The sequence below is a fragment of the Miniopterus natalensis genome, chromosome 5 (genome assembly GCF_054644295.1).
Source record: "Miniopterus natalensis isolate mMinNat1 chromosome 5, mMinNat1.hap1, whole genome shotgun sequence".
In the NCBI taxonomy this organism is placed as follows: Eukaryota; Metazoa; Chordata; class Mammalia; order Chiroptera; family Miniopteridae; genus Miniopterus; species Miniopterus natalensis.
The window spans coordinates 69,252,025-69,267,840 of NC_142085.1; the positions used below are offsets into that span (position 1 = coordinate 69,252,025).

Sequence of the window (15,816 nt, forward strand, 5' to 3'; positions counted from 1 at the left end):
ATCATTATAGACAGGTATCCCGAAGTGAACTCCCCTTATCTCTAAGCTTCTCGTTTTTACTGTTCAGATCATTGTCACTGTCCAACTTTCTGAACACCTCCAAACCCAACAAACAAAAGGCTGTGACTTACAAATTCTGCAGGATCGAATTACAAATTACTTATACTAAAAGGCATTTTCCTATGGAAGAAACAAAGTTTCTTTGCAGGGATGAGAATTTTTAAAAATTATTTTCATTGATTTTTAGAGAGAGAGGAAGGGAGAGGGAGACAGAAACATTGATGTGAGAGCACAACATCAATTGGCTGCCTTCTGCATGCTCCCCAGCAGGGATTGAACCAGCAACCAGGGCACATCCTGACTGGGAACCGAACCAGCAACCTTTTGGTGCACAGAATGATGCCACACTGGCCAGGGCTGTAGAGATAAGAATTTAAAGGACTTTTTTTGCAACGGGAAAGAGAAACAGTATTCACCAGTCTTACTAGTTTTCATCTGAATTGCCTTGTAATTTAATCTTGGTAGTCACCTTGGATGGCAACAGACATGGTTTAGTTAAATTTTACTCCATTTCTAGTTTTCCAGGGGGAGTACTGTGCTGTGTTTGTACTACAGAACAATATAAGTTGCCTGTATACACTGTGGGAATCACTTGACTGTATTGAATCAGGACAGAAAATAAAATGAAGGTTCATGAATATTTTAGTTTACTAGAACTATCACTTTCTTACCCTTCTGTATAGATCTACAAATTAATCAATTAGTTGATAAGTCTGAAATACATGATTTTTATTATGCAGAGACTGTCTTACTTTTTATTCCTTTGATATAAATGATAATATAGTGTCTTATAGGCACAGCTATAAAAAAAAACCAACCCTCTTGTGCATAGCCTGCCTCAGTCTTTTTAGATTTATATCCATGATGTGCATGGTCCTGAATGTGGAATTGGTTTCTCTGAAGGAAAGTGGGTCAGATGGTTGCTGTGCAGTTTGAAGGGACACTGATAGCTTCCTGGGCTCTTTTGAAGGGCACTGTATTAAAATACGGATTAGTCAAGGTTTACAGTGCTGTTACCAGCCTGTAAATTACCATATGTAATTTTAAACTATTCAGTGCTTATGGCAAAGTTCTGGTCTTTTGATGTGGGGGCAGGAGGAGATATTTTATTGGAAAGTGAGGAAAAATAGAGACAAAAACATTGGATGACGTTGTTGGGGGGGTTGACTTTCCTTCAGCAAGAAGTATTTATTCCTTTAAGATCTAGAAATGTCAACAAAATGGCAAACAGACACACACACAAAATTCAGTTTATAACCCACTTATGATCTGACATTAATCCTCCATTATTTAAAAAAAAATATTATGGAAAATTTCAAACTTATATAAGACAAAGAATATAGTATAAAGAACCCATCAAGTACACATTTGTCTCTTCAGTAACTTCCACTCATCACCTAGTCTTTTTCCTCTGTAGCCCTACCAGCTCCTTTCTTTCCACACTAGATTCTTTTGAACCAAATCCCAGATATCATATAATCTGTAATCTGCAAGTGTGCCAGCGTAGACATCTCTGGAAAACAAGAATTCTTTTTAAAAACATCACCCCCAAGCCATTATACACTAAAAAATAACTATAATTATTTCACATCATTAAATACTCAGAAGTGATCCAACATTTCCTCCTTATTTATTAGCTGGTATACTTATATAAATAAAAGCTTTCCATCATTAACTATTTTGTTTAACCCCATGCAGAGTTCACACTGGAAGCCAGAATAAATATTGGATATTCTCCCTTTATTTCCCAGCGTTTTGAAATAAATGAGTTGGTTCAATAGTTTAATGGTGACCAATTTACTTTTTGTATCTTTTTGAACTCTTGGATGTTTATCATACTTGATGCTCTTTAATTGACTGCAGTTATTATTCTTTTCGAAACTCAGATTGTCCCATCTTTGTCTGGTGGGAGTGCCTTCAATTTAGCTGCTTAGTCTTTTCAACTCAGTGTTCCTTCATATTTTCTGTGCTTTCTGGCCTATTAAGATGTTGCAGGATTGCCTTTCACTTATCCTTCCAGTCTTAGAAACAGTCATTTCACCAAGGAACTCTGGTTCCTTAAAGTGGGAGAGAGACTACCTCTCAGCCTGCAGGGCTGTTCGCTGTTAATAGGGGATATCTCTTACTGTCCAATAATTTTAGGATTACCACCAGCCTAGATACTATGATGACTTCTGGTGCCACTTTCAAAGGCCAAAAATTTATATGTGAACAGTAATTGCAATAGTAGATGTGCGCTGCATTGAAAACAACATGCCAAGCGCTTGACCTACATTAATAATTATATAATTATAATTATCACAAAACTGTAATATAAGTGCTATCACCTCCATTTTATCAGATAAGTAAACTGGGGTAAGAAAGGCTTAATGACTGCCCAAGATCATATTGCTACTATGGTTGAGTCAATATTTGAAATTGGCTATTGGCAAGTGTGTGTGTGTATTTGAGTGTTTTGGTTGAAGAAAGAAAAGCTTTAGTCCAAAAACTCAAAACAAGTTCAGTGCCTTATAGGTAGTATAGACTATATATAGTCATGCCCAGAACTGTGCTGGTTTGAGCTTGGCATCCTGATATAATTGCTGGTAGCACCAGCTTTCATTCTAGGAAGTCCCCTGCTTGTGGGTCAAAAGAGGCTATAACCTGTAGGCGGTTAATGAAGAGGTTTAATGTTAGAGATGTTCAGTGTTTAGTGGAGGGATCTTCTTTTCTAAATTAAAGAAAGACCATTGAAAACTACACCCTCCTTGTGTGTGGTCTGCTAATTTCTTTACAGTATGTCCCGGGGGATTGATCTAGCCTGCCCGTTGTGGTAAATACCTCCTAGAGCTTCAGTCCCTGGTGGGGCTCAGTCTGGAGCTGCTCTCAACACTGGTCCCTGATTCCCTACATTTTAACAATTCTTATGTTTCCAGGGCTGAGGTTAGTGCCTGGCACAAACTGGTTATTTGTTGTTTTCTAATTGAGTGAATGACCCTTGATTTCTCTATTGTCGCTGTAGTGGAAATAAAGAAAGTTAGCTTAACCAGAGTACTCAGCTAAGTTGAGTACTCACCTAAACATTTGTGTTCATATGATTTCACCCTTTTCTTTCAGAGGAAAAATGTCACTGACTTGAACTAGAAATTTCTTTTTCAAACTTTATCAGTGTTTCTTATTTAAAGGAAAAATCGGGAACCCAGGGCAAATGGTTTGCCAGCCTTAGGTCATAGCTTGTTTTTTTTTTTTGTTTATTTATTTTTGATCTGTGCAAGTACTACTGAGCACTTGATCTGATAATCAACACCTGAAATATTATTCCAGATAGCTCACCATGGGAGCACAGATGAAGGAATTTTAAGAGAGAATATGACCAGTACAGATTTATTGAGGAAAAAAATGTTCACTTGATGTTAACAAAATAGGCTTGCTAATGTCAAACCAACACAGAGGCTATGAATATGGGCAAAGAGCATTTTATTTTTTCTAGCAAAAGAATTTTTCAGTAAAAATAAATATATTAGGTAAAAAAACAAAATATTTGCTTGGACAAATGTTTTACTAAGGGTGTTTTAGTTATGAAAACCTGCCGAGTCCATAAAAGGCTAAGACGTGAGAGTAATGTGCAGGACAAACTCTATGTGCAGGAGGAGGTCGCAGGAAGCAGGGAGCCTGGTCCTGGGCAAGCGCTTCCTGGACTATTAAATAATAAGCTATTAGGATTCACAAGTTCTAAGAACTTAGGCTAAATTAGGAATATTTTAAATAATAAGACTGAAAATATCTGGTTCTTTTCATTTATTTTCTTTGCTGATGGAGAAAGTTTCATCTGAGAGGGGCCAAATAAATTAAAACTGAAGCATTTGATTTCAAAAGCTCAAATATTTCTTCAGGTTAAGATTTTTCATTTAAACAACTCTATTAGATTCAATTCAAGTTAACAGGATACTGAATAAAAGTGAAATTATCTTTTGTTAGACAATTAAAGGAAAACTATTTTATAAAGTAATAGATTGAGTTCCTAGAACAGCAAAGGATTATTTGTCCTCATGAAAACATCCTATGAAGAATGGCAGAGGTGGTGGTGTGGATGTAGGTTGCTTAAAAATAATGATTATCTAGAAGATGTTTGATTATGTTTGGGTTCAGCTTCTTTAATTCTATGATGTTTAGTTGAACAGGTTTATTGATACTTTAATTAAAAATTTATTGGAAGTGACTGAGCATAGGCTTCCATTTTTTGAAGTTCTAGCAATTAGATTGTAGTAAAGAATATACAGGTGAGACATTTGTTCTTAAATTTTAAAAATTATGGCCTGGCCAGGTGGCTCAGTTGGTTGGAGTGTCAACCCATCCACCAAAAGGTTGTGGGTTTGATTCCCAGTCGGGGTATGGACCTGGGTGGGGCTCAGTCACCAGTCAAGGTGCACATGGGAGGGAGCTGATCAGTTTCTCTCACATTGATGTTTCTTTCTCTCTCTCTCTCTCTCTCTCTAAAAATCAATAAAAATCCTCAGGTGAGGATTTAAAAAGTTAAAATTGTAATAGTCAATATAAAATATGAGGATGGAGTAATGCAGAGAAGAACATGTGACCTTTATTTTGTCTTGCATAAGTGAAATTATGCATGGTGCTCATATGAGCTCAGTTTATAAAACATTAATTTACAAACTAGCACTCGAATAGCCTACATAGGCTGTGTAAGCACAGACCTTTGAATTTGTGTTGAAATTCTTGATGTACATTTTCTAGTGGGGCTACTAGAAATCAAGACACTTTCCTCTCATCTCAGGTTCTCTGTTACATCTCTGCCTCGCAGAGCTGCCCTAAGGATGAGAGATGATCCGTATAAAGGGCCTGGCACATAGGAAGTGCTCAGAAACTGTGGTTTACTGTTTTTCACTTCACATCAGGCTTTGTTGATATTTATAAAACCCATTTTTCTAGATAGTTTGCTGAATAGAACTAACATTAGTTATAAATATATATTATTTTAAAATGCTTTCTATTTATTATGGCCACTGTGAAAACAGAACCAAACAAAAATCTCCAGCACCAGCCAGAATATATTTTATAGCTTTGTTTCAGAGGATCTTTATCAGTCTTCTGCGGCATAAAACATGTGGCTAGCTTTTCCTGTTTTTCAGGTCCTTGGCCAGTGCTATTTCAGAAAAAGATTATTCTTTTCTGTATTTCCTATTCGTTCTCTGAAGGAAGCAGTTTTAATTATTGATTATTTACGGGGGACCATTTTATTCTAACATAGAAATAAAACAAAAATAAATGGGATGCATGTGAAACATCTCATAAATGTGTATCTAAAGAGAAAACATACATCTTCAAACATGAATATGCATTTAGAGCCTGGCTTGCTGCCTGAGCTCCTAACAACTTGTTTTGTGCCTCAGTGTCCATTAGAATAGATTCTGCAAATGGAAGCTCTGGGTCCACAGCTAGAGGTAACAGCACCCTATAGAGTTCAGTGTCTGGGATGAGGTGGACTTCTTTGTGGTAAGATGATTAAATATTTATCAGTTTGCCTTAAGCCAAGTGCACCGTAAAAGACTTAGTTTATATTTTGTTGTTTTTTTTCAAGGAGGCCACTTTGACTCTTATCTTGCCTTAATCAGAGAATTCTTTGTTTGTTTAAAAGCTTTAATGTGCAATAGTTTCATTGTGCTGTTTGTTGTCTAAACAAGTGTACTAAAAATATTATTTTTAAATGAGCTGCAAGTGACCAACTTGTTAGTACAGATGCCATACAATATTGTATATTTCCTTATATGCATAAAGGTGATATTTTAATCTGTATGTGTCCCTGTATTTAAAGGTTGAAAGAACTACTCTACAGAGCTAAGGATGCAGGTATTATTATTTTTTATTATTATAAGGAGAACGATAACATTTTTATTTATTTATTTTAGTGTTGGATAGAAGGTTGTGATACAATCAGTTTAAACAAGTATAAACATAGAAATGCTCCTTTGGGTTGGATTTTGATTCAAAGAGTAAATTCTTGGGATTTGGGGTATTGTACAATCTGTTCCACACAAGAGAAAAATGACCTTGTGATTTTGTTTATTTTTTTTCACTGTGAGGAAGACTTCCTGTTGGGAAACTTGTTTTATTCTCCTGGGTTTGCTTCCCTCTATTATTTTTTTTCCTGACAATGATGACTGGTTTACAAATAGAAATTTATACAGCCTGACACAGTCCTTTATCCTTCTAGTGCTGATCTCAAAACTGTTCTGCAGTCCTGAAATATGAAACACTATTGCTATTTTTTGGTACAACTAGTTCCCCCAAATGTAAAGGGATGAAAGTGCTACAATCTGTTATGGAAACTGAAACATCTTTATAATTGCTTTACAAAATTTTCAAGGTAAAATGCAGTCATGTTTGTAACTGCATAAAAACTCATTTTAGAATTCTTTACAATAAATTGAAGAAGATAAAGCAATCTGCCTCTCGTATTAAACAGTGAAGCAAAAAGAATGATTTTAAAGAACTATTTCAGTTGTGGGAGGGTACAAATCTGTGATAGTTGTTCCATTAAGAAACCCTTTAGGTGGTTTGTGGTGGTTGGCTATTAATTCTATTCTAGGACCAAAAAAAATGATATTGGAATTACATATCTAATTAAATGATGAGATATTTGGGCAAACTGACCATTTGAGTTTAATTTTCAGGAGTATTTTGTATGTACTCTTGGTATCTCTACATGTGATTAATTTCCGGTGAATTAAAAATCCTATAGGTAGTCTCACTTGAGTACCAACTTGGGAAATTCATTCATAGTCTGTAATTTTCTTTTATGTCTATCTTATTTTAAATCAGAGCATAGAGTTGCCACTGTATTTTATGGCCAAAGCAAATTTATTTTTTATTATTTAACCCTTTTTTATAACATACCATATAGTATAGGACAATTGATATGATCAATAGTTTTTAAAATTATAATGCAGTCATAGAGACTTGGCATTTATAGATTTAGCATTTACAGTTAAAACTTTTTTGGATTTAGACATTTGTGAGAAATCTCAAAGGTGTGTGATACAGTTTAAAATTTGTAAGGACAGGAATTTGGGCTCTGACTTTAGTCATTAGCAGCCAGCTACTGAGCCCAGCTGATCACCCAGTACCAACATCGTAATATGGTTGTCTACTCATTGGTGCATTATATTAATGTTTATGAAGTGCTAAAAACTGTACTTCATAGCAGAAACTGGTACCTAAAATGCAGTTCAACTGCTAGTCCTTTAAGGTTTTTAACATATTTAGAGATTTGTAGTCTCAAGATATATCCCTCTAGAATGTCATCATTTTACTGAAGTTAAAGACATTTCTTATTCCATGGTCAGACTACTTCAGTAGTTAAGATGTAGCCTCCCATGAAATGAGAACTGTTGCAAATTAGAAATAGTTTGCAACTGGCACAGCAATCAAATAATTATCATTTTTGTTAATTTTTTTTTCTTTTTGAAATTCAGGTTATCTGGATATGGGACCAGAAATCAGAATTTAAAAATTATACACACACGCACACACACACATACACACACACACACACACACACACATCATACTCTCACATTTAAGTTTAAGTAAAATGTCTATATACTATAGTACCCAATTATGTTCACTGTGTAGGAGGAGAATGAAGAGTTGGATTCCTGATTAGCTAGGTAGGAAGACACCAACTGTGTATTCATTTTTGTGCAATGACATTTCAGTGTCCCACATAGCTCTGGTCTTTTGGTCTTCACTTTTTATCGGTGGTTTTGTTGTAGATGCTTTATGTATTTCACATTGAATTAATCTACTGGTTTGAAGAGAAAACTATAAAGTTGGGACAGTGTCAAAGTAAGGTCTAGTTCTCAGTTATGTACAGGGTTATCTGAAAGAAGAATGGAAAATTCATTTAATATAGCTGAATCTTTTGTTTTAAGTAAAAAATATTTTGAGTATTATATACCAGATACATCACTGGTTCTATTTAATTTCTCTACCTGTCAATAAGAACTATCCCTGAGATTTATTGCAAAATATTTCTGTGGATGAAGTCACTTAACCTTAGCAGTGAGTGCTATGGATTATTTATTTTAAATAACAACAACCACATATCTATGCACATATATTGATCATGCCAAAAACATTCTGACTGGAAAGCTGAAAATAAAAAGCATTCTCTTTTCTGAAAGAAAACATTACTGACCAGCAGAAATTGGAAAATAGTATTAAGAGTTTAGATATAATGTAGATAGGTCCTGACTTAACAATGAGTGAACAGTTACTTCTTGCGAATTTCAGTAACATTGTCTTGACAGCGGTTCCTGGTACCTCTGTGTTGCTAGGCAACTCAAAAGGGGCCAGGAAATTTACACTCAAATTTACTTATATGTTAGATTTTATACGTATTATATTGAGAATGTGTTACACACATCATTACAGGCTAGTTGTACATTTCTATTCTGTCTTTTGTGTGAGCTTCTCAGTATATACAAAAGATATTCTACCTGCATCCTTTCTCCCCCTTTTTTTTCTGAAAATTAATGTAACCCTAATATATGCATTATTATGGTTGACTACTGTGAGTACATGAAAGAAAATATGTAGCTTTTTTGATGCAGAATGATTATTTTAAAAAATATATAAGCTCTGTGTGTGAGAGAGTGAGAGAGAACATATTGTAAAGCGAAGCTTATATATTATTTAAAAGTCATTCATTCTGCATAAAAAAAGATACATACTGTGTGTGTGTGTGTGTGTGTGTGTTTAAGAGAGAGAGAGAGAAAGTTAGTTTCAAAAACAAAAAATCTATGTAAGAAAGGAATAGTCTTTTAGTACCACCTGGTTCTTTTTATTTAATTACTATAATTAATAGATACAGAAGAAAAACTAATAGGATTCTTAAATCCAGTGAGATATTAAAGGTCCGAACTGTGGATATTTGAACTAAAGACTAATCAACTTGGGCTTTTGAATAATACTTCTGATATTAAAAAAATTGGCAGCATAATTTCAAGTGAGAATATTATACTTGAGAACTGGAGTGGTTTTGTAAATCAAATTTTAAGTGTTAATGTTATGTCAATGCCACAAACCAGAAAATTAGATATGTAAAACAAAGAGCCTTAAGGAATCATGTGTAATGTATTGTGACTGCTGAGACTGCTGAAAATTGATGGTCCAAATCCAAAGGATGGATGAGGAATCTTTGTGGAATGATGACACACCTGTAATTTTGTGAGAAGGGCAAGTGAGAAGAGCAAGAAATACCAGGGATTTTTATATCAGGAAGACTGAGGATTTGGGGTATATCATTTTATTAACTTAGTTGGTTTTCTACTAGCTGAATGGTCCAAATTTATAAATAGATATTTTAGTGTATCACAACAAGATTATGCAACAATTCAACAGAAGGCTGAAATTTATAATCTCCATGCTAAAGGAATGCTAACGAGGTAGAATCTGATACTTTTTGAGTTTGATATACTTTGAGTTCCTTACAACAGTTTGGATGAATATTTACTAGGGTGTTTTTGCTCATTTGTTTTATGATATTCCCATTCGATTGAACCTATGTAGCTTCATCTTTGAAACTGAAGATTACATTGAATGTAAATTCTACTGTATATCAAGATTATTTTTTAAAGTAACATTTATTATAGGAATATTGAATGTAATCTTCTACCCTGAAGAAACTGAGAGATAATTAAAAAGCATCCTCAAGGGTATAGTTTTTTGGGCAGAGAAAAATTAAGAACATGTAAAAGTTTATTACATTGAATTATATATACTCAAAAGATATTTTTTTGTGGGTGAAAATTCTTATAAATAATATATATCAGATGACATATCTATTTAACATGTTTTCATTATACATAGAACAATACACTATATGCCTGGTAGTTAAAAATATTTCTGTAGGATGAAGTTGAGAGGTGTTAATAAGAGGCAGTTATTTTTTAGAGAAATCCCTTGACTCCTGAGATTTGTGACTCTTCAGTGATACATTCAATTAATGATCTGTGAATCTCAGAATTCATTGTAAATATTGCCGTTTAGCATATTTTTGTTATTTAATAATTTAAATCAGATTTTCCTATAGGTTAGTTTCTGGGTTCTGTTCATATCTTTATGCTATCTTGAATTGTATTTTTTTAATTAAAAAATTTTATTTTTCAATTACAGTTAACATACAATTTTACATTAATTTTAGATGTACAGCGTAGTGGTTATGCAGTGATATGACTTACAAAGTGACCGCTCTGATATGTCTAATACCCATCTGACAGCGTACACAGTTATTACAGCATTAATGACCATATTCCCTATGCTGCTCTCTACACCCTCATAACAATTTTTATAACTAATTTGTACTTCATATGAATTTATTTAGTTAGTTATTTTTACCATATATTTTGTCCCCTTTTCCCTTTACTACATCCCACACCCTTCCCTCTGGTAACCACGATATTGTTGCCTGTGTCTATGAGTTTCAGTTTTATATCCCAAATATGAGTGAATTCATACGGTTCTTAGCCTTTTCTGACTTATTTCACTTAGCCTAATATTCTCAAGACAGTCACTTCTTATGAATTTAGTTTTTAAAAGTTGAATTCAAATACCATTTTTATTACATGCTATCAGACGAATAATTTCACTGATTTTTCTCTTTTTTAATTAGCGAATTTTTATGTCAGTTATGACCAGTTTTTGCATAAAAATCATTTATATGACTTAATTTCTCTTATTTTTATCAAATGAAATAAGAGCATAATCAGTAGACTGGGCATATACTGATTTTATTTTTGTATGGATGGCTAAATAAATATTAAACTTTTCACTTTAATATTTTTAGAGCTTTGACAAGTAGAGAGTCAAACTTTACTCTCCTGTTTTATTCATTCTATTAATTTGTATATGAATTCATATTTTGCTAATAATATAAAAGTAATCAAAACAGATCAGGCCTTTTTCCTTATGGAGCTTATAAGTCTAATGCAGGAGGCAGTAAGTAGTTAAATGTAATTATATACATGATAAGTGCTATGAAGGAAACAAACTAATGCAATAGAAAGTAGCCGTGTCAGGTTATTTTAGATGAAATGGTCAGAGAAGGCTGTGTATGGGGGTGATAGTGTGACTGAAATAAGAAAGGCAGGAAGAAGCTGGCATGTCAGGACTGAGGGAGATAAGCTCATCGGGCAGAGTGTTGAAAAAGTGGATAGGCACCAATGTGATAAAGGGTTTGGCGAGTTCCAGAAGTGGCCAGTGTGACTAGGGTAAAGTAAGGAAAGTCTAATACAAGTCAAGGGCAGAACTGTAGCCATCCGCTGGCTAGTCAAGAATTCATACCTGTTACAAGAAGTTCAGATTTTCCAGTGTGTTTTCAGCAAATGAATCAAACAGCTTCCTTCGAAGAGGAAAGGAACTGAGGAGGCTTGTCATGCAGGGATTTTAATGATGGATCATGGAATGATTAAGCCAGGCAGAAGGGGATGATGGCTGAGAGGAGGCGGTGGGCAAGGGAAAGGACCATGACTGTAGTGGAGTGCAGAGTGAGTGAGCTGGAAGGGTGCGGTGTACGGGGAATGCCAGGGCGGCGGTGGGCAAGGGAAAGGACCATGACTGTAGTGGAGTGCAGAGTGAGTGAGCTGGAAGGGTGCGGTGTACGGGGAATGCCAGGGAGGCGTGGGCAAGAGAAAGGACCATGACTGTAGTGGAGTGCAGAGTGAGTGAGCTGGAAGGGTGCGGTGTACGGGGAATGCCAGGGTGGCGGTGGGCAAGGGAAAGGACCATGATTGTAGTGGAGTGCAGAGTGAGTGAGCTGGAAGGGTGCGGTGTACAGGGAATGCCAGGTCTAGGGAAGAGTCATGAGAGGGGGCGCCTGAGATGGACAGAGTGAGAGGTTGGTGAGGAAGCCAGGGCCTGAACACTAAGTCCCCTGGATAGATTTTGCAGTTACACAAGGAGATATGGAAAGGAAGATGGTGAACCAGAAACCAAGTCTTTAATTAATGTCTGCAGGGTGGTTTTATGAAAGCAATGGGGGATGTGGTAGGTGGTGTAGCCTGATGAAGGAAGTGGCAGCTAAGCTGAGATTCTGGGGAGGGAAAGAGGGAACGGATTTGATAACAGCAGCAAAGAAGAGCAGGTCAACGTGCAAACTACCGTTAGGTCTTAAAAGGCTTTTAACAAAGTAAATTTCCAAATCAGAAGAATGATGATGGTGGTTATTTTTCTTCAAATAAAACAATGTCTCAATATTTACTGACTTGCACCCATTTTTTTCCTGTGCGATTTCTATGAGGACAAGAATTAGTTTGTTTTGCTGACATTGAATCATAAAGGCCTAAGATATTATTTTCTCTGTAAATAAATGTTGATTTATTAAATTGATTAAATTATATGCTCATTTTTTTCTTTAATTTTAATTTGCAAATTAAGAATAATGTGCTTTTCTTATTTCTAATTCTTTTTGTTATATGCTATTATAGTATATGCTCTTATTTTGACACTTTATAATCATTGTCAAGTTATAAAAACTATTAATTAATATCTTGACACCTCATAATATTCTATTAACTGTCACTTAACACATTTCCTGTGCAACACATTTCTGGACATATTTATAGTTAGTGCTTACTGACACTATTTCATACAGGTTTCAATTTATGTGATTCAAATTTTCAAGTTAAACCTCATGGAATTATCAGATTCTTCATTGTTGTTCAAAACTTTTATAAAACATCTGCTGAATTTGGGAAACAAAAATATCCTGGAAAGATAATTCTACTTACTCTAATGTGTTTTATTTTGAATAAAAGCATCATTAAGCTATGATTTTACTGTCCTTTTTTATATAAAAAATGTTAAGGTTTCTTCCCCAGGGTTATTTTTAAGTGTTTATGTTGGCCACTGAGGTTTGATTTGTATAAGAGTGATTTTAAATTCTCCCTTCTTCCCTCCTTCCTTCCTCATTAATTTTTAAATACACACACCTTGCTCATTTTGTTTCATAGGAAGAAGGGGTGCATAAAGATTTCTGTATTCTTAGACTCTAATATCTCATCCTTGAAATTTCAAAAAATGACTTACGCGCAAACATTCTCTATTGTGCTTTATATAATAATGTTATATACAGAAACTTGTTTACTTTTTAGCATTTTACATTAGTATTTTAACAAATCAATGGGTTTTAATAACTCTTTGATTTCTTATTACTTTCAAATATTTCTAGTAATTTAAGAATAAACATAGAATTTTAATCAGATTCCAGCTCTTATACTAAATTCATGGAGACTAATAGTTGTTGAGGGAATGTTACAATATTTTCTTTCTGAAAAAGTTTTTTAATTATTCTGAAGCTCTATAGATTGACCCAATGGTGTCTCAACTCAAAAGAAAGAACATAGTTTTTATATCTCTGCCTCTTTATATAATAACTTGTCTACCCATTAATTCCAGTATTATTTGTTCGTTAGCTGAGGTAATATTTTTAAGTGTTCTCTATTCTTATACATTTTGTTCAGAACTATCAGTTTGAGATGTATTGTATCTTTAAAGAAAATATATATGTGATATAATTTCCCTTAGTTTCTGGTAAAAAACACATAAAACTCTAAGACTGAAAAAATGTCTACCTGTGTCACTAATCAAAACCTACTGTTAGGTGTTTATCATAAGGTTAGATCTGTATAAAATCAGTCTTTAATTAAATAAATAATGTTGGCAGCAAATGTCACAGGCTAGATAAGAATCAACTTGTAAAGTCTTTAAAATGTGATCTTCAGTGATATAGACCCAGAGGCATGTCATTTTAGGTTATTATTATATACAGGAAATGGTATTGTTCTCTGTATAACACTTTTGTGCAATTTTAACATGCTTTTTGATAGAACTTAGTGTTTTTTACTACTCTGTCAACAGATTTTTTTAAAGAAAGAAATGGGTAATAACCTTCACTGTATTTTATTTGACCAAACTTAACCATACTTGTCTCAACCTTGCTAGAGGTTGGGTTCTAGGCAGTGTAACCTCTCATCTCTTCCTCTCAATTCTTGATCTAGGCGAATAGCCCCATTCATCCATCTGTCCACACCACAAGCCCTTCATGGAGCCCTCTTTTCCACTTAGCGACCACGTTCTGTGGGTGTTGCCTCTCATGTCTTTCTAAAATCCACCTACTTCCTTTCTGTCCTCCAGCCAGTACCTTCATTCAGAGACTAAGTATTTCTTGCCATGATTTCTGAATAATCTCTTCATGCTTTCTCATATCACTCCTGCTTCATAGCCTCCCAGGAATCCCATGGTCTCCAATAAAAAATTTACATTGAAACTTTCCATAAGGCATGCACCCCTTTTATCATGTGACCCCTGCTTATCAGTTCAACCTAATCCTTGGTATTTCTCCCATTGACACAATATATTCCTGTCACGACGAACTCTGCAATTATTGTGCAGTGAACTTGCAAACACTTTCCCACAGGCTGTCTCTTTGGCCTCTCTCCTAAATTTCCCATTATATGCATGGGTAACGTGTTCTCATTTTTTAAGAATTTCCTGAAATTATCCCTGACTGCTTAACCCTTAAATAGCCAGCACTCTGGGCTACAGAGGTCTTTGTACTTGTATTATTTATCACATGAGATTGCCGCTGAAGGTTTATGTTTCTGTTTCCCGTCATGGGTCTGAGTAAGCTGTGCAGAGAAGGTTAGGGGAAGCCGTTGAAGGAGACTTGTCTCTCAGATGCATTGGTAGAGCGGTTTCACTTAGATTATATTTACTTGAGATGGTTTTAGGGAAGCTCAGAGAGATTACTGGGGAAAGTTTAAGTATGAGGGGATCCTAAATACCTCTTGGCACCACCATTTTGCTTTTTTCCACAGTGGAGTGAGCTCCTGGAAACAGGATCTATGTCATCTGTGTGTCTCCTGAACACCACATAGTGTTTGGCAAATAGACTGTATGCCTGGTACATAATAGGATCCTTTTTTTTTTTTTAAATCCTAACCTGAGGATATGTTTATTGATTTTAGAGAGATGGGAAGGGGGAGAGAGGCAGAGAGAGAGAGAAAGAGAGAGAGAAAAAGAGAGAGAAAGAGAGAAGCATCGATCAGTTGCCTCCTGTAAGCACCCTGACTGGGGATGCGACTGCAACCCAGGTATATTCCCTGACTGGTAATCGAACCTGCATCCTTTTGGTGTATGAGACTACACTCCAACCCACTGAGCCACCTGGCCAGGGCAATAGTAGGATCTTAATAAGTATTAAGCGAATACAGGATTCTAGATACTGTTCATGTACCCATATTGAATTGCTTTTAAAATATAATTCTTCTGTGGTATTGAAACCTATTTAAAATATACTTCTTTTGCAAATAAAATATCTGACCCATGTTATTTGATTAACATGTGTGGACTCAAAGGGGATTAAACCAAACCGCTGCCCTATGTAGGTAAGTATTATACGTGTTGCTCATGTAACATTCCATTTCCTAATGCAGATTTAGGGAAAGGAACCTCTTTGGCCAATGCTTTTCTGATGGATGAATAAGGCAGGAATATGAAAAGCCTGCTGTCTCTGTTCTGGCCATTTTTTCCTAAGAGCTGCAACACATTACACATACCTAGATTGCCTTTCTGAAATGCAAGACCACAAGTGTATTGTCAGTAAAATGGTCTGTGTTGATTAATTTGTCTTTGGGGTACAGTTGATTCACCCCAAATGATTCACTCCTTCAGATGATGGAGACGCTGCTGGCGTTTCCTG

The 15,816-nt window shown here is 35.1% G+C and overlaps 1 protein-coding gene across 1 annotated transcript in view; it reads left to right on the forward strand.

The window, feature by feature from the left end:
• The window catches only part of LAMA2 (laminin subunit alpha 2), a 458,292-nt gene that overhangs the window by 65,429 nt on the left and 377,047 nt on the right, over positions 1-15,816 (forward strand). The window lies entirely within an intron of this gene.